Genomic DNA, 19,467 nt, shown 5'->3' on the forward strand with positions numbered 1-19,467 from the left:
GAAGCTGGTGGCAGCTGTCAAGACTTCCAGGTGATGCTGTCCACATTTCAGTCCCATATCCAGACTACAGATTTCTATGTATGTAGCCAAGGGATGTTGTAACAGCTGCCTGTCAGTTAATAGACATGTTTAGGAGGATGGATAGATGCACGTGGCAACACAAGGAAGAAATGCATGTAAAGGCCAAAAGGCAGTCCTCAACAAGTCTTTGGGGCTTAGTGTGGAGAGGGGAGTAGGAAACCCATGATGAGATTCCTGCATTTGAAAATAGCAGTTAACAGGATAAAAAAGGTCAGAGAATGAGTGTCTGTGTTCCCAGAAGCTGAGAAAATAAACACAGAGCCTTAACATACCCAAATTAGGGAGATTGAAAATGGATTACAGTAGGGAGAGAAATACTCAGATTTTTCCACCAGAACCACAAGGTATATGGAGTGGAGGGTCCTGGGCTTTTGAAAGATCTGACCCAAATGATGTCTGAGATCTGTGAATAGGGAGAGAGACGTGCTCACAGGTAGCCCTGACCTACCTGTAGCTGTGCCTTTCTCCTGCTGTCCAAAGCACTGAGCAGTTGTTAGGAGCATGGCAGTCAGCTTTGTGAGGTGCTGGCAGTGTGTCCCCAGGAGGCTGAGGAACAAGCTGAAACAGTCACAAAGCTGACTTTGGGAAAGACCTTCTTTAGCTCACTGAGCTTGTGTTAAAAGCCGCAAGTCATGGGGAAAGGGGTTTGGCTTTCAAAAGAAGCACTAGAAGCACCACTCCTCCAGAAGGGTCTTGGAAAATACTCTGATGCCCAGGTTTTGCTTAATCTCTGAAAACCTGAAACCCAACTATTATGTCATATTAACATCTACAGCAGAGGTATTTCAGGCTGGTGCTAACTGCTCCAGGACAGGTCCCCATAGACACTATTCAATAAAAATCTCTTCAGACACCTTACAGCTTTCATTGAAAAAAAATTACAGCGAGTCCAGTCAGCCTTGTCCAAGGCAGAGCACATGTAACAGACCAGCTCAAAAAAATGCACAACTCCTTTATTTTTGTAATGAGTTCATATTTCTGGTTGCTAGCAAAAGTGGGATGCAGCTAATAGTTAATCTGCTGAGGGCATTGCAGGTGCTCTAACAATCATACCCTTCCTTTCTGTAGGCAAAATGCCTAACTGTGCTTGGAGGACTTTCCATTGAAAAAACACACTTTAAGAGGAGTGCTGATTACACCCTTCCATGAAAAATTAAATCTACAGATAATGTGCTGTTTGTAACTTGCCAAGAACATTGCTCATAAGCAGTGCAAGAGAATCAATTCCCTCATTAGTAGAAATGAGTATACAACTTTTTATGAATGCTGAGGAATATTACGTTATGAGTTTTTTGAAAAAGGTCTTTTGATTGAGGAAGTGATTTGTATGTCTTGTCTGAAAATCTTTTCAGTTCTAAGACATATTTTGCAATACATAAGATTCAAAACATGCTAAAAAAATGAAGTTGCTAACATAGATGAAGTTGCTGAATTCAGGCTGATAATATTTTACCTGTAAAGTTAGTATACTTCCACTGAGGAGCCTGCATTTGTGAAGGTTGTGAAGTGATATTTTTTTGAAGTGCTTCTGAACTTATTCTGTGTATTTTTTCAATGCCATTCACATTGCTGCTGAGCTGAGGTTCAAAAGATCAAATTGTAACATCTTTTAGTGGCTTGAATAGCAATTAAATCCTGCTTAATGTGCCTATTATAAAATGTTAGAGGGAGTGACTGAAATTAGTATTTAAAAATATGAGTACTTATCATGCCATCTTGAAAATGAGACAGCAACTTTGTCCAAATCTGGTAGTTATTATGTACTTAATAGCCAAGGAATTTTAAAATTGGCCCAAACCTGTTCTTTCTGAAGCAAGTTTTAAAACTCCAGTTTAATCAAATAGAAGGAGGATTAGATGATGACTGCTTGTAAAGATCCATCCATTAACATTCAACTTCAGTAGAAATTTTCCATATGTTTTACTTGCAAGACTAGATGACTGTGTTAACTAATTAGAAGCACTATTCAAATATTTACTATCTGAGCATTCAAACACATGAAAAGATTAATGAGATTCTACTGATTTTTTCAGAGTTTTTTTTTTTGTAGAAATAAAATCTATACTTTTCTAACTGAAAAATAAACCCATTAGACCAATCATTATCAAAATCTCAATAATTTTGATATTATAAGAATTTTGAGTAGCTATGAAGAACCTCCCCTCATGCCTGAATATCTGAATACTTGTGGAAGGAACCTCAGGGAGTTAAGTGTAAAGGGATCCTGTGTTTTTACACTAAATCTTCAGTGAGTGCAAACTAGTTCCTGAATCTAAGGTTAGCATCCTTGGTGTTGATTGATGTAAATCTTTCTGGTCCTTACCCTTGTCTGAGTAGGAAACAGGCTCTCAGTCCCAGGCTGTGGGCAGTGCTCTAGACTTGATGGTTGTGAGGTGGTCTCATGAGTTGTGGCAGGGACTCAGTCTCTCTGCATCTCTCACCTGAAGCAGCTGAGCAAGTAACCACAGGTACAGTACCAAGCTGCTGGGCTGCAGACAATCTGAAAAAAAAAAAACAAACAACCAAAAAAACCCCGAACAGAACACAACAAACTGAACAACTTCAAAGGTCTGGTGAACTTGAAGCTCTTCTGTAATGTGTAATATTGAAATATCATTTGTACTCCAACCTTAGTGCATATGGTATTTGTTGAAATTGATTGTAAATGACATTTTCCCTGAGTGGCAAAAGGACTGAAGGCAGCCAGATGGTTAGCAGAAATATATAGTATATTCACAGACCATGACAATTTGGTCCCATAGCTTTTCTTGTTGGCAACTGAATCAGCTTTTTCAAACTGAGCATCTTGATCTTAAGGGTCTTTTCCAACCTAAATGATTCTGTGATCTAACTGCACTGAAAAAAAGAGGCAAGTTCCTTAGAAGTAATAGTACAATTATTGGTTTTAGATGTCTTTTTCCTTCCACCTCTCCTGAGTACTATTACTTCTAATATAATAAGTGGAAAAATATGTAACATTTTAAGTTACTAAATTATAATATATTAGACTAAAGTTCCTTCTTTCCATTTGAGAGAGCTGGCTTGTGTCTGCATACTAAAGCATGCTTTTTATAATCTCAAAGTGAAATCATATGTATCAGGAAACATTTAAAATTAACTGAGGCCAGAAGGCACAATAATTGTCATTTAATCTTACATCAATTTTTTTTCTCTGGGCTAAGTAATCCACACTCTTCCCAGGATGAGGCATGCTGGCCATTGGCATAATAAAAAAGCTCTTGCAAATTGCCTAATTTGACTCCATTGAAAACTATTCTTGAGGTGGAGATATCTTCTCTAGATATCTTCTGCATGTCTGAGCAGCTCTATTATGATATAAAGCAGGTGAATATCTGGCCTAAGTTGTTAGAAAACACCAATTCACAGACTCTGGATCTGGCTTTCAGCTTTAAATATTTTGATGACACCCTGGGAGGGAGAAAAAATTGTATGAGCATTAGTTGTAGAGCTCACTGCTATGCCAAATCAACAGGGGTTTTTCTAAATAACTCAGTAAATCATTAATGTGCTGCTGTTAAAAAATCCTCAATAGTAAGATGAGTCCCATTGTGAGATGATGCTTCAAAGAAATAATTTGGAGTGGTTCAGTGCAGACACTTAAATTGATGCCTTTCAACTTTGCAATGCAGGCAAGAAAAAATTAGGGTTTAGAAAAAATAATAACCAGAATCTTTAAATGATTCAGTCAACTCAGACACCTGCTACAAGTCTTATAAAAAGAGAGAGTGACTAATGAGTGAATTGTTGTGAAAATCTTGGTATTTTATTGATGAAAATAGGCAAATTCCACGGGAGATGACATTATTGATTAGGCAGACACAAAGCTTCAGGAAATCAGATTTCAGTTCCAGTATCTGCTGCAGACTCCATGTGGTGCTGCTATCAGTTCACTCTTGTGCTGAGTTTATCATTCAATCTACAAACCCTGACTGAAACTGGAGCCACATCATGCTACACACAACACAAATACCCTGCAAAAGAGCCTCTTCCTCCAAGACCTTCCTGTGCAATTAAGCCACAAAAAGGATAAAAAGAAGATAGGGTTGCACAAAGCTGCACAGCAGCAGTATTGAATCCTGAAGCAGAGTCTCCTGGTGCCCAATTCAAGGCCATTCTGCTAGATCCTAGCAAAACCAAGATTTGACCTAGGTTTGCTCACACAAATAGACCACACATCTTTCTTTGCTACTGCAGTGAAATCTTACTTACAGGGGAATAATTAGAAGTAAATGGTCTCTTCAAATACCTTCAAAACAGAATTTTTCTATGATCAAAGGATAAGGTTTATCTTGGTTTATTTGTTGCAAGCCTTTAGGGAAAATGGAATAGAGGACATTTGCTACATTTTCTGTAGCAGGCAGTGCTGAAGGGGAGGATAATATCTTTAAAATGGTGTGGCTGTGGAATGGCTGTTAAACTCTTGCTTGACATAAGTAATAGAGTCAAACTTCAGCCACATCTGCATATACCATTACTTGGACTGATGTGCAAGTATTTGTCCTATACTACTCATTACTTGGAAGTGTCTTGGATATCTGTCAGAGTGCTGTAATCAGCCTCCAGATTTTTTTTTTTTTTTGAATGATTGGGTGCCAAACTTCTTTCAAGTATTTCAGTTTGTGATGAAACTCTACTCAATAGCTTATATTATACTAAAATCAGCCAACAGGACTTACCCTCCCTGGCATTGTCTTATACAGGCAGTGGAAAAGAGATCTAGCACTTGAATACAGACAGCAATTACAGATTGGGACCAGAATGCTGATGTGCCAAGGGTGTAGCAATCTGAAAGACAGATTCATTGCAGATCTGACTTAGGCATCAATTTTATCCATCAAAGTATTTAAACCTTGCTGAGGTCGTAAGTACATACAGATGATTTCATGCTACTCCAGAAGATGAACCTAATTATGCTTTCTGCTGCAATCATTTAGAGATCATCTTTAGGGAGCTCTTCCCATTTATCCAAATTCAATATCCAAATAGATACAGGGGAAAATATTGCAAAAGGTTTGTTTTGATGATAGTGAATTAGAGTGGTATGTGATAAAAATGTGGTGTGGTACATAAAGCACTTGTGTCCCACACTGCATGTGAATGCACTGCTTAAATGAATATGGTGAATTTATAATGTGGTGCAGTAGCTGCTGAACAGCACATGAATCTTTTGCTCATGTTCATCTCCCACTGGAGTCATGACATGTTGGAATTTAGGCAGAGAAGAGCAACGGTTGCCTGCCAAAATGAACTATATTTGTGCCCTGAAAGGACACAGATCCCCTGCCATGCAACAGAAGTTATGGCCACTACAGAATAATGTGAGAGTGAGGGGTGACCTGCCAGACAAGGATCCCAGTTTCAGGGTTTGCTGTGGAACTTGCCTGGTCAATGGACCCCCACCACTCAGGCTAATGTTTGCTGAAGGAACCTGAGGCATTCAGGCTCTAAAACTGGCAACTCCAAACTGAAGAAAGATTTTATATATGGTACTTGATGGCTCTAGCAAAATCATGATTTAAGGTATTGTCCCCAAAAAAAATGAAGCAATTATTTCAGCTGAAACCCAGCTTTCTATATGACTCTATCATAGCTGCTTACAGGTTTTGTTTTTGGGTTTTTTTTTTTTTTTTTTTTTTTTTTTTTTTTGTTAAACAGTTGAAAACTACCCCTCTAGTGAGGATCCCTCTCTACCTGGTGCTCAAGGTGGCTATGTGATGCAGATGAGGTGTGATTTAGGTCATGGGATCTGCAAGTCTTGTGGAGTCTAGCAAGGATCCTCAGTGCAAACATTTTGATTTCAGAACCTATTCATAGGTTATTTTGTCTGCACCCCAGTATAGCATAAGACCTTAAACAATATGTAGTCCTCCTGTACTGCAAACAGAAATCCCTGGGAAACAGAAACAATTCGTCAGAAAGAGATGTGAGTTGGATCTGAACTTATCTAATGATGTGACACTGCCATTGTCCCAATATTTTGTTGCAGTAGTTAAGCTCTTTCACTGTTAAAAGTGGCACCCTCTTTCATTTAAATCTGTGTCCCTTCTTCTCTCAGCTACTGTCTTATTACATCTTTCTCCTGTAATTAAATGTATCTTTATCCACATCAAACTATTCCATTCCTAAGTCAACTTTTGGTATTTGTTTTGGAAATTTAAGCAAAGTACACTAATTAAGCCTACTGATGCAAGATTATTTTTCCTCCTCGAAGTGCAAAATTCTGCCTTCTCTACTACTTTTCAGGATCTTTTCTGAAATGTAAAAATGGCTACATGTAGTATTTTAGTGGTGGTGTCAGACATGCAGAGTTATGCAGAAGCTCTGTGGCAAATAGTTTAAGGCGAAGCATATGTAGAACGCATTTTAAGAATCCTTTAAGGACCCAAAATTGGATCCTTCTACTGGTGAGAGCTCCTAAGTGCTCCCACATAACATTCCTTAAGTAGACATACTTGCTTGGAACAGTACTTAGCCCATATGCAAGTTTACTTGGTGGGGTGCTGTTGTTGTGAATGAATTACTACAATGAAAAGCCTTACCCTCTCTAGAAATCCCAATGCATAAATATGCTGCATAGGCTCCAATTCATTTGCTGAAGTTAAGACAGGAAAAGATAACTTTGCACAGGTTGAGTTTTCTTTTTTCCGCTTTCCTCAGTGAGGCAGGCTGAGTTGTCATTTTGACTGGTATTTTATACAATGGAGATGCACCAACATGACATCCTAGTGCAGACATCCTTCTTTCAGTAACAAAGTCCTTTGAGCATTCAGGGTCTGCATTGATGCTGGGCAGTTTTCCCAGTGGCTGCCAAAGGATTTAGGACTGCCAAGCTCACCATTTCTCAGTGGTATTTCTGCTTCTAATTTCCTTCAGTGCTTTTTTCAAAGCTCTGCAGCAACACACTCCCATCATGGCAAAGGAGCAAAGCACTGAAAGCAAGACAGAATTTGCTGTCTTGCCTTTGTACAAAACAAGCACAGAAATTAGGAGAGATTTTTCAGGACAAGAATCTCAAGTAAAAAAAAAATACTGTCATATTGGGCAATGTGCCTGTTCCTGGAGATAGTGTGGGTTTTGTAAAGCTTCTGATTTATCTAGTCTTTTTTGTAAGCCACAGGGGACTGACTACATGGCATGCTGCAATTCTGCTTGCTGAGACGGAGGCTTTACCACTCTCTGCTGCTCCTGTCTGCCTGACAGTAACTCTGGGAGCCCGGTTTAGCTTGTGCATTGGGACCACAGAATGGGGTCCCTGGGAAGATCCTTGTCAGGGAGAAATTGTGTCCACCTCTGCATCCTTGCAGCAGCATTTCTTAGGTAAACAATAAGGTCTACAGGTGGCTTTGCACACTTACATCCCTACCTATCCCCTCACACACAGGCAAACTGAATATTTGTCACCACTCAGTTCTTTTAGACCATTAAGGCAGACTGTGAACACCTCCACGACTCCCAGTGCACTGGGAGCAGCCTACTGATGCCATTTCATGGAGGTAACAGCAGCTCCAGCAGTCTGAATCCAACTGGCACTGTTTTTTTGCTGCTAGGGTGAAAGGACAAATCCTTGAACAAAATGGGCCACTTTAAGGGCATGATATGGTTTCAGTTCAGCTTGTTGATGGGGTAAAGAAGCCAGAATTGTTTTGCATGAATCCATGGGAGCAGAATTTGACCTCTGAAGAGGAAGATTGAATTTATCCCTCATATTCCATTTCTCTCTCTATCAAGTGATCTGTGAATGATGCCCCATGGGTGTTTCACCCCTGTGCTGGGACAGCATTGTGTCATTGCATCAGTTGCCTATGTATATTTCTTTCCTGACTGCAGACAGGGAATCTCTCTCCTGGCTTTCCAGATGTGTAACACAATCCACCTTCCCTTTATGGCTTGGCTTATCTGTTCAGGCAGAGTGTACACAGAACATGTTCATTTCTTCTTGTCCAGCTCATCCTTTGCTACTCTCAGAAGTATCTTGGTACTTCATTAGTGAATGGACTCAGTTGAATTCCTTGGAAAGAAATGCACAGCTTTTTCTTCTTTGCTTATATCATATGCGCTGAAACTCACACCCAGGTGACATACAGGAAGGAGTGAACTCAGGTCTTCAGGGAGAGCTTTGGCACTAAGTGCTGTAATGCAAACTTGCTCATGCTACCTCTGTGCAAGCATAAACCCGCAAACCCAGAGCTAACATGCACAGAAAATCAGGTTTATGCGGGGCAGGGAGGTTGGGAAGCCAAATTATGGAAGCAATTCTCAGCTATTAAAGTGCACAAACCAGCATGAGAACTCATGGAAGATCAGGGAGTACAATTTGTATGAGCTAATGGTCTAGCAAAAAACTTACACTGCAGAAGGAAACTTTGAGGTTTGGGGATGTCTTAGGATGGGTGGTTCAAAGCCAGAGGACATAAAGCTATCTCCTGCAAAGTAGAGACCTGCTGGAGGTTTTGAAAGGTCTTCCATGTAGGGGATGAAACCAGAATTAAACAAATCCATTTATACATATATGAATATCCAAATGTTTCAAGATTACATGGAGATTGCAACATACTGCCTGAAACTAGTAGTGGTGGACTCAATCAGGAACTGGCGAGGCCAAAGTAACCACAGAGCTTCTGAGTGTCTTGGAACATTAATCTTCTCCAAAACAAAAGTAACACAGTGTTTATTTCTGCATGCCCTGTAACCTACTGGATTACCAGCTTTGCACTAATAAAAACCTATTGGGAGGGAAGTCCTTTGAAGGCAATACACCTTATTCACAGTAAAGGTACCTTGCCCTGAGTGTGGCGTCCAGGGTGAAGCTTGCAGTTTGTGTGCATCATCATTGAGCCTGGAAAAGACCTTTAAAATCACTGTGCCCAAACAAATCCAGTAGCACTACTGTAGTTTTTCATTTTTTCCAGGACAAGAGAAAAACTTGCTTCTCTTGATACCTTCCGATCCACTTGTACAGCTAGGAGAAATGTAGGATTTTGTGCTCTCCTACATTAAGAGCTCTGAAACAAAGATTTACTTCACTAGAAAGCATTTAATCATGGGACTGTGATCTCATTTGGAGTGGATACAGCAATCCCTCTCCTTCTGCACAAGCATTGCATGGAGTAGCTAAGAATGGATATCACAGAGGGAGAGAAAGCTTGAATGCCTCTTTTCTCTAGGGAGTGGGGCTGTCTGTAAGGAATAGGAGCTGGGATTAGCTATAGGATTTAAATGCAGCCATGTGCTCTTAACCTAAGGACTGCACCCTTCCCTTAAGCAGATTCTTCTCCTACAGTTACAACCAGCCTGGACTTTTTAGTCATGGTACAATTCACTGCCACTGAGCTGATCAAATTATCACAGTGTCTGGTTTACAATATCACTGATTAAGTCGCAGAGGAGGAAGCTAATTATAGAGGAGCATGCTATTTGCACACAGGGATGCTGTAGCAAGCTCTGCAGGAGGCAGATGGAAGTATTTTGAAAAAAAAAAAGGCAGAAAGGCATACGGCAGCAAAAAATTTTTGTAGGAAATGCTACAGCTCTTCTTTCTCTTGAGGCATTTCTTTTGTATAGCAGAGATGGTCTGAGAAACACTCTCACAATTTGAGGGTACAGTTCCAAGAAGCTGCTTTAATTTTATTAGTGGACATGTGATCATTATGCTACAGACTAGAATAGCTCAAGCTTGGCTTTAATGTCAACCTGTCAGTGTATTCATCACTGAACAAGCATTACATAATTATACTGAATCACAAGATTAGAATATAGGAGATTTTTTTGGGCAGGCAGGGTTATTTTAATACAGGGTGATCCAATTAGTATTGATCCTTCTTTCTTTAACATGTTTAAGGGTAAGTGTACTTAGGAGCCAACCACATCATAAAAACATGGTCTGGAGTCAAATGGAGGAGAGCTGTGGAACAACCACACTGTGAGTACTTGTTCAGAAGATTCATTGAAGCAAATGGAACCATAAACTATTGCAGTGCCCTTGAAGTGAAACATTTTAAATGCAAAGCAGTCTAATATTGTACTTACAGCTGACATTTTCTACAATGGCCAAGGGTGCTCTTGCACCCCAGCTTTCCAATGGGAAGTACCAGTTTCCAGAATGTGAATCTTCCGTTGCCTTACTTTGTCTCTTGTGTGATGGCTTATAAGGGAGTGTAATAAAGAACTGTTGATACAACAGCTTTTAACCCCATTTGTATGTATGTTAAGGTCAGAGAAAGATACAGAGCCAGCAAAGGTTAACCTGCTTTATAAATCCTGTGGAATAAAGCTTTCTGACTTGTCACCATAAGATTAAAAAAAAAAAAAAGGTCCTGACCAGTATTTCATGGAAATGCTGCTTTGACAGCATTTTTTGTGAAAGCTGGCAGAGTTTAGCTCACAAACCATTACATGCTACTTTTCTTAGAGAAGATTAACAGACAAGGGGGAGCTGAAGTAACTTTCCTATAGGACATATATGAATCCCTTGCAGTCACATCATTAAACCCCCAATAGGTCAGCAGAAGTGTAGATAGCACAAGTAGAAGGAGGGATCGGATTACTCCACTTCGGCTAGTTCTGGAAGGGCATTTAGCAGGCCATTTTCAGTTTGACAGGATCAGTTAGCACAGTAGGATGGGAGGAAGGCCATAATTTCCTCTCTGTGGGAATGACCATTGAGAAATCAGGTGGTAGGAAAGGTATAAGCATTTACTTTGTGAGGGTGAGCTTTGAAACAGGAGTAATTTATTTTGTCTCTGCTTATAGAGAGCCTAAGTAGCAGTCAGTTGGATGCTGAGATTTTTTTCGTCCACAGGCTGGTTGGTAATTTTTTGAAGGAAGAATGGGACTAAGCAGAAGGAGATGTTGTGTGAACTACTTCTGTCTGTGTTATCAGTAATACCACACCTTCTACATCACCAGTAAAAGCAGACTGTTGCTGCTTGCAGTACAACACCCTTGTCTGCGATGCTGAAGATGAGACAGAGAGACAGGCTGTCAGCACATGTTCACAGGGAGGAAAGAACAAACTACTTGAAAAAAAAATGTATCTGAGACAGGTGCGACTTTCCTTCTGCTGGCATAACCTTAGCTTTGTTTGGACCTATGTGCAACTTGGAAATTCCTGGTGGGAGCATCCTGGAGCCAGGGTAGTCTGTAGTCTCCAGTTCTCAGAGAGGAACTGTCGTGGAGATGTCATGGTTTAACCCCAGCCAAAAATGAAGTACTGTGCTGACGCTCATCCTCTCCCCTGCCCCCCACAGGGGAGGAGAATCAGAAACAAAAAGTAAACTTTGTGGGTTGAGATAAGAACTGTTTATTCATTGAAAGAAAACAAAATATAGTAATGATGATGATGATAATGGTAGTAATAACAGCTTTAAAAGGCTCCCTCCAACTCAAACTATTTTATGATTCTCTGAATTGTAATGAAAAAGAGACAGTGATAAAATCTGAGAAAAAAACAAGTGATGCTCAATAGAGCTGCTCACCACTCACTGACAAATGCCTAGTCAGTCCCCAAGCATGGATTGGCATATCCCAACCAATCCGCTCCATTTTACAGACTGAACATGATGTTCTGTGGTGTGGAAATATCCCTTTGGCCAGTTTGGGTCAGCTGTCCTGACCATGCTCCCATCCCAGCTTCATGAGCAATTCCTTGCTGGCAAAGCATGGGAAACTGAGTAAGTAACTTATGGGAAGCACTGCTGAACAACAGCCAAAACATCAGTGTGTTATCAACATTATTCTCATCCTGAATCCGAAACACAGCACTACACTGGCTACTAGAAAATTAAATCTATCTCAGCTCAAACCATGACAGGAGGGAGCATCAGTAGCTGGCATCTAAACATTTGGTACATTGCAGCACGAAGTTTGAAGAGAGAATGAGCCCAACACATTTTTCTAGCTAAAGGTAATTAATTATGTGGGAAAACCCTGGCATGGAGAATGCCAACACCCTAATGGATTACTCCTGTCTGTGCCAGAGAGGCATCCACTGGTGCCAATTTGTGGTGGTACTCAGAGGTTTGCCTCTGTGGGAGCTGTTGTTCCTCAGGTAGTATCTCTTCTGCTAGTGAAGGCCTGACTTGTTTGTTAGAGATGCTTGCTAGTCCTGATAACAGCCCTATGAGCTGTATAGTCTCTGGACTGAGGTGTCCAATAGTGCTTCCCTTTGCAGTGACCTGGGGGCACTGGAAACTGTTAACTGGAGTCAATTTTTTTCCACAATAGCTCGTATGGGGCTACATTTGGCATTAGTGCTGGAAACAGTGTTGATAGCACAGAGATATTTTCAATAGTGCTGACTACTGTTGAAAGTCTTTTTCTGCCTCTCATCACACCCAACCAGTGAGGAGCCTGGGGGATGGCAAGAAGCTGGGAGGGGGGACTGCTGGGACAGCTGATCCTAGCTGACCCAAGGGATATCCCATACCATATGGCATCATGTTCAGCACATAAAGCTAGGGAAAGAAGAAGGAACGGCGTACCTTGAGAATGACAGCGTGTGTTTTCCCAAGTAAACTCTACACATGGAGGAGCCTGCTTTCCTGGGGATGGCTGAGCCTGCCCATGGGAAATGGTGGATTAATTCCTTTTGTTGCTTTGCTTGTGTTCACAACATTTGCTTTACCTGTTTTAGTGTCTATCTCAACTCAGGAGTTTTCTCACTTTTACCCTTCTGATTCTTTTCCTCACCCCACTGGTAAGGGAGTGAGTGAGCAGCTATTTGGGGCAAAGTATTTGGCTGGGATTAACCCCTGACACTGAACAAGTGTGTGACTCTGCCACAGGGGTAAGAAAAATATGTCATGTCCAGTTGTGGCAAATTCAGCATTTTAAATAGGTGATAAAATACATACCAGTATTCAGCTTTAGTCCTTCAGTACAGTGAGTTGCAAGACACCTGTAACATAAGCTTGAAAATAAGGAATGCTAGATAATTGTGTCCTATTATTTACTTTCTGATCTGGTCTGAGGAGGATGTTTAAATGTGGAGGACAAGCCTGCTTAAATGTTCATAAAAGTCTCAGTATAAAATCCTAATGAGCAATAATCTGTCTCTAATTCCTCTAATGTAGTCTCTGGTCTGAATGATAGCACTTGTATTACTTTCTATGAAACACATTTACCTCCTGCAATTCATTTGACTGTAATTCTTTTGCAGTTTCTATTTGGCTGGTTTTGTTTTATTCTTAATAGTAATTCTATCTAAGCACATATACATTTCTTTAAAAAAAAAAACCCTAAACATATTTAAATAGTACTGAAATAAGATTATTCTAGCTGTAGCTATAATAACACCTCTAATGTTTAACAAGCCACAAAAACTGGAAGAATAGAATAATTTATTTGGCTGATAAAAAAGCAGAAGTAGTTACATAAAATGAACATATCGGTCTGCTGTTATTCCTGTTCCACACAGCTCCCCGTGGCTTATTTCATTTTAAGCTTATTTTTCTCTTTTTGAGGAAAATTAATTCAATGATGATACAGTTTCTTCTGGGTCAGAGAGACCAGGTTAGCCAGAAAGAAATGACTTCTCAGAAACAGAAAGATGATATGCTTCCTGGCTTTCAACCTTGTTACTGGGACAATAAATGGATATAAATTTCAACAAATACAAAATAAGTCCAATTGGAGAGCTACTCCAAGAGGGATTCTGAAATGACACAAAAACAAATGGGTTTATAGAACTGTAAAACAAAATACTACATTACTTATATCACTTTTCCTGAAGGCATAAAAAGATATTAAAAAGTCATTAGCCATTCTAGCTTAGTCACCTGAGAATCTTTGGGACTGACACTTCAATTCCACTTTCTTAATGACCATGTGGATTTGTGAAAGGGGAAAGAAAACAGAATTAATTTTTCTGGAGTGGTTCATTGCTGGAAAGATGGCAGTGTCCCTAGCAACTCTGAGACGAGTGCCTGCTCCAAACACACGTTTAAAGGTCAGGCCCTGTGTCAGATCTAGTCATTGTGGCTGATATTCCAGCCTGTGCTAGGACTGCAGAGATAGTGCTGGCAGCTTCAGCAGGAGTCTCGTTATGTATCCAGCAACCTTCCCAGTCATCCTATCACTTTATCTCTTCTCATTTTACAAGGCTGTGCATTGTACCTCCCTAATTTAACACTCTTCTGGGGAAAGTGTAACATTTGGGGTTGGGTGAAAACTACTACTAGCTGTCTGATGTTGTCCCTTGGCAGTCAGGGGTCTATCTTCCCAGGAGGGGACACCTGGAGTGTTTTCAGGATGAACAGGGTTTTGGGACCAGATCTGCCTCACTGAGTGGTCTTATGGCTTACAGCTGGCACATTGGTATTGAGTCCATACATAACTCAGCTGCTATTGACTTGTCTCCAGTGAAGTGCACAGGGCTCTGATCTCTTTCCTTTGTGTCAAACAGTTCTCTACTTGTCTAGGATGATGTAGGGGAAAAAGGAATTTGCTGTTGTATATTCTACATTTTAGCCCAACTCTCTGTCCTGTTTTTGTGAGGGGAAATAGCAAACTCATGTACAAGGTAATTGCATTCTGTGACTTGTTGACTGGAAGCAAGAGCAATTTTCATCGTTTATTTGCTAGGGTGATTTCCAACTCTTTGAATGAAAGATGAGCTTGTTGAATCGAAGCCTATGTTTAAGGCCTATAAAACATGACATGTTGAGAGAAGGATGTGTATGTATGACTAAATTTCCTCCAAGGGATTACACAGAGCCCCAGGCTGGAGCTATCAATACTGTAGGGAAGTGTTTCTTTAGCCAGGGACCAGATGAAAGCTGATCTTCCTACTGGGAGTTAGCACTGCTGGTGCTTTCAGTTCTGGAAATCCTTATGGTAAAGGGGATTGCTGAGAGCAGCCCCTGCTCTGCTTTGTGAGGCCAGAGGTTTGGCCTTTGATCATGTCTCTTGCTTTCCCTCTGTACAGCCTTGCTGAGACTACAGTTTTGCTGTGGCTTTAGCCATTGACATGGTACTAGAGTAGCTGTGGTATCATGGACAGCAGGAAGCCAAGGTAATGATAGGACTAGGAAAATAGCTATTAATTCTGAATATAGCCTATCCTCTGCTTAGATCTTATTCGTATTGCTTCTCTCCGTCAGTTTTAAGTCCTCAATAGCCTGTCATTGTTGATAATTATCACAGCTGAGGAATCATTGCTGAATAATAAAATGTCTCTGAAGGAGACTGAGGGGCAGCAAATGAGGAGATCTGGTGTTCTGTGAATTATGGTTGTCTCTGTACAGCTTTGCTCTGCTGGGAAAATATCCTGGGCTTGCCTTTTGGCTTTTCCTCCCAGTCCTCCAGGGTGAGGGTGAGGGGACCAGCCCTTGCAAAGGGACATGCTGGGCCTGGGCATCGTGCAGGGCTTTTCCACAGGTGAGGGGTACAGCAGGGTGCAGATATCTCCCTGAAGAACAGAGGCTGCTTTCCCTGGCATGAGGGCTTACCTGCTCCTGGTTTAGCCAGGCATAGAGCAAACTCCTCCTGGCTATGCCAGCCACGCAGAACCAAGTTCCAGGGCAGCGTGAGAAGCGAAAAAAGCATCGATGATGTGCAAGCCCTGCTTGCACAGGGTTTTTTGTGCAAGAAATAAGGAAAACATCCCTCTGTTACCACCACTGTTTCCAACAAAATTCCCAAATACAGGCCCATGCCACCTGCTGTGAAGAAAATGATTTCTACCCCATCTCAAGCCAGCACACTGGGCTGGTGCAGAGATTCACCTTTCCACCACCTCCCTGAGCGAGGGCAGCAGGACTGAGTCAAATGGCTTCCTGCTGGGCAGAGCCGAGGTGTGGGAGCTGGCTGACTGGAGCTCTCCTGGCAAAATGAGGGCTTCTTTTTTCCCCCTGTCATTTATTAATGGATTTTGGGATGTGTAGGACAACGAGGAGCTGTTTCTTCATGCTTAAATTTGCCTGGCATCTCACTTTGGACTTTAAAGTTGCCAGCAGTACAACTGGTTTATGCTTTTAACTTGGATGCGGGTGTGGTGAGGGTTGTTGGGAGATGTTGTTGGCTGTTTTGTGATTTTTTTTTTTTTTTTTTGCCTTTTTTTTTTTCCCTCCCAGTAAAACCACATCAAAAAGGATTTATATTATTATTAAACAGTGGCCATACTTAGGCATTTAGAAGTTCTAGTTCTCTTAGGACTATGGTCTGGCAGCAGTGGGTTGCTCTGGGAATGTGCCAAGATTTCTTGCTCTCTCCAGATTTCTGAGAATACGTGAGTTAAGTGCCTGAAACTTGTTGGGATGAAACTGGCCCTCAGGACCTGATTCAGAGTCAGGTGTTATTTCACAAGAGTGGCATCAGGCTTGTACTTATTTTGGAATGATTTCAGGATGTGTTTTGATATGGCACCAAGTGATACTTGGTGTCTCCTGCAGGGCTGTGTGAGCTGAGTCTGTCCATTTGATGAGTAGCTGAAGGGAGACAAACTACAAGGAATTGCAATAATCAGGTTGGTGGAGATGGGGCAAAATCAATATCTAAGGCAGAATTGCAGTATTAGGAAACAAATGTCAGCAAAGTCAGGTAATATTCAAGAGATTTAGAATGTACTGGGGGTAGGGAGAGAGGAAATAGTAAGAGGCTTTTTCCCCTGTTTAATTTTTTTTGTGTATTTTTATTATAGGCTTGTTGGTTTTGTTGGTTTGTATGTTGGTTGGGTTTTTAAAATAGCCTTTAAGTTCTTCAGGTAATCCATAGTGTGGGTTACAGTCCAAATTGATTTTGAAGGCAAGGTTTTATCCAAAAGGTAAATCTGTTGAAAACAAATTGAAATGGATTATTAACTATGAGGGCAATGGTGTGACAAGGTATTGTAACCTCAGATTTGAATGCATTTATGTATAAGAAAACTTGATTACATTCAGGTTTTCATTGTTGTATGGAGCTGGGGAAAAGACAGCCCAGCTCAACAACATCAAATGAGGTAAAAGTGAAATAAATCTATAGAATAATAGAAAGCTGTTGAGAAATGCAGAGTTTCAGTAAAGGGCAATATCATAAAGGCCAGCATGGCCTATGGATTCAGAGCAAACTTAAATTTCAAGCAACTTTTTATGCAGTAACAAGCTGAGCTGAAAAGGGAGAGGAGGAGGATACCAGACAATAAGGACTTGTCTCTTGAGTGCAGCTAAGTTCTAAATCAATCGCACAGCGCTTTTGAAATGCCAGTGAATGCTTCCAAGCATTATATTAAAATTTCATGATCAATAATGCTGAAAGCTGCACTACACACAGGCTAAAATAACAGCTGATAATTCACCAGTATATGAATTTAATAAAATGTTGTTCACCAGTGTTAGCTGCGATGCACTGTCCAAGTTATCCTCTTGATTAGAAATTTCCTGTCAAAACAGTCCTTTTTTGTTAGGTGAGCATAGATCAAAGACAGTAGTGCTTGTTCTCTGGTGTATTTACTGCCAGGAATAGGTGGCTGTTTATTCAAAGTTGGTCTAGCTGCTAAGGGACATAGCTTTTTTCCCTTTCTGTAAACATATTATGGTCTGCATCAAAGGAGTGCCTGCAGGCCCATCTGAGTTCAGGACTCTATCATTCCAGTCAGCAGCAGTCCCTGTCCTAAAGACTTACAGTATAAATAGACAGGAGCCAGAGAGCAGGGAAGTGGAAGTAGGTATTTTCAAAGCAGATAGAATTGATTACAAAGACTCCTTTAGTTATCCTTGGAAAACCCAAAGAATTGATTATTAAACCTATTTTCAACATATAGCTTTATCTGTCCAAGATGCTTCTTGAAATGGGACTTAATTATCCAGGAACTTCTTTTAAGATTTGCCTGAAGAATTGGTTTTTTCTTTTTCATTAAAAACATGACATTTTTTTAGACTTATCAACTTGAATATAGACAGAAAGTTTGTGTGTCATGATACTGAGTGCTAAATTACTTAACTTCAGACTTCTAGGTAGTTACAGTCCCTTCATGATGCTGAAGCTGACTTTGTGTTTACTTGCTACCTCAGTGGTACTTTGTGTTTACCTTGCTACCTCATCTTTTCTTCTTACTGTTTATCCAGCATATGAAAAACATTCAAATCCCTCATCTGACTGAGAGATTTTGAAAGCAACTGTTTCCTAAGACTTGCAAATATTTGGCTGTCTGTAGAATATTTTAGGATGCTTTTACTAGTTTTTGTTGAACCTCTTCCACTTCTCATAAATGAGCAAGAATTTGGTGGAGTGCAAGTGAGGGCAAGACTGTCTTTCAGAGTGGTAGCTAGGGTGGGTGAAACCAGGCTTTTTAGCTGTACTGCAAGAGCTATTTCTACTTTTTCATATTTTGGGTTATTTGGGAATGGAATCTAGAATGCAGTGACCCCTCTGCTCAAGGTATTGGTTTCAGAAATGCAGGTACACTGTTTGGTTTGTGGATAATTAGGTCCACATTATGCCATTTCAAATAGCACAATTTCAGGAATAAAGAATGACAGAATTTTGTCACATCTTCTTCTGCCTAGAGGCATACTATCATTTAATGATGATGCACTTTCCTGACAAATGGCAAAACTGGATTTACATCACTGTTTATTTTTACAAGTTGTTATGCTTAATAAACAAAAAATGAGAGAACAGTCTTCATTAATGTAACACTCTCATTCTCTGAGGTATTTCATCTTTATTGATATGTCAGAGCTTTTGGTAATTCTGCAGCAGCTGGCAGTTCTAGATGGTATTGCCTGGAGGATGTGGGTACAGGCTTGTCTAATATTGGGGATTACATGATGATGTTGAGTAATGCAATAAAATATTACATATTTTGTATGAGGAAAATCATTAACTCCAAGTAATTCTGACCATTAGAACCTTTAATGCACTCCCCTAATTACCTGCTGAAGCCCCTACTTTGATAGGATGTTCACAACTTTGGTGCACTGATTCTTTATGCCTTACAATGGCAGAGGCTGCTGTCCAAAACAGTTATTTTGTTGAAGTTTATGTGTCTTGATAATTCTGTTGTTCCTTATACAGTTGGATATCTGCCCAGGATTTGCTTTGAAGTATGAAACATTGAAAAAACAAAATCTGATTTTATTGTATTTGTCAGGGATATGGTAAGCCATAAAAATAAAACATATTGTAGGACTACACTAACTCACAGTAATGGCCCTGAATCCTTCTGTGGGAAACTAGTTGTTAGAAATTAGCAAGAAAATGTGCATTCACAAATAAGCAGTGTGTTGCTCATTTATTTGGACAATTGTTCTTTAAATAATTTATGGCAACACTTCATAGTGATCAAGTAGCACAGATACCCCAGTAATATGTCTTGCAAGTGTAAAGAGGGAATGGTAACACACATTTACTACTAAGTCTTTTCCTGGACATGGGCTGAGTCTAGTG

The sequence above is a fragment of the Anomalospiza imberbis genome, chromosome 4 (assembly GCF_031753505.1).
Source record: "Anomalospiza imberbis isolate Cuckoo-Finch-1a 21T00152 chromosome 4, ASM3175350v1, whole genome shotgun sequence".
Taxonomy (NCBI): Eukaryota; Metazoa; Chordata; class Aves; order Passeriformes; family Viduidae; genus Anomalospiza; species Anomalospiza imberbis.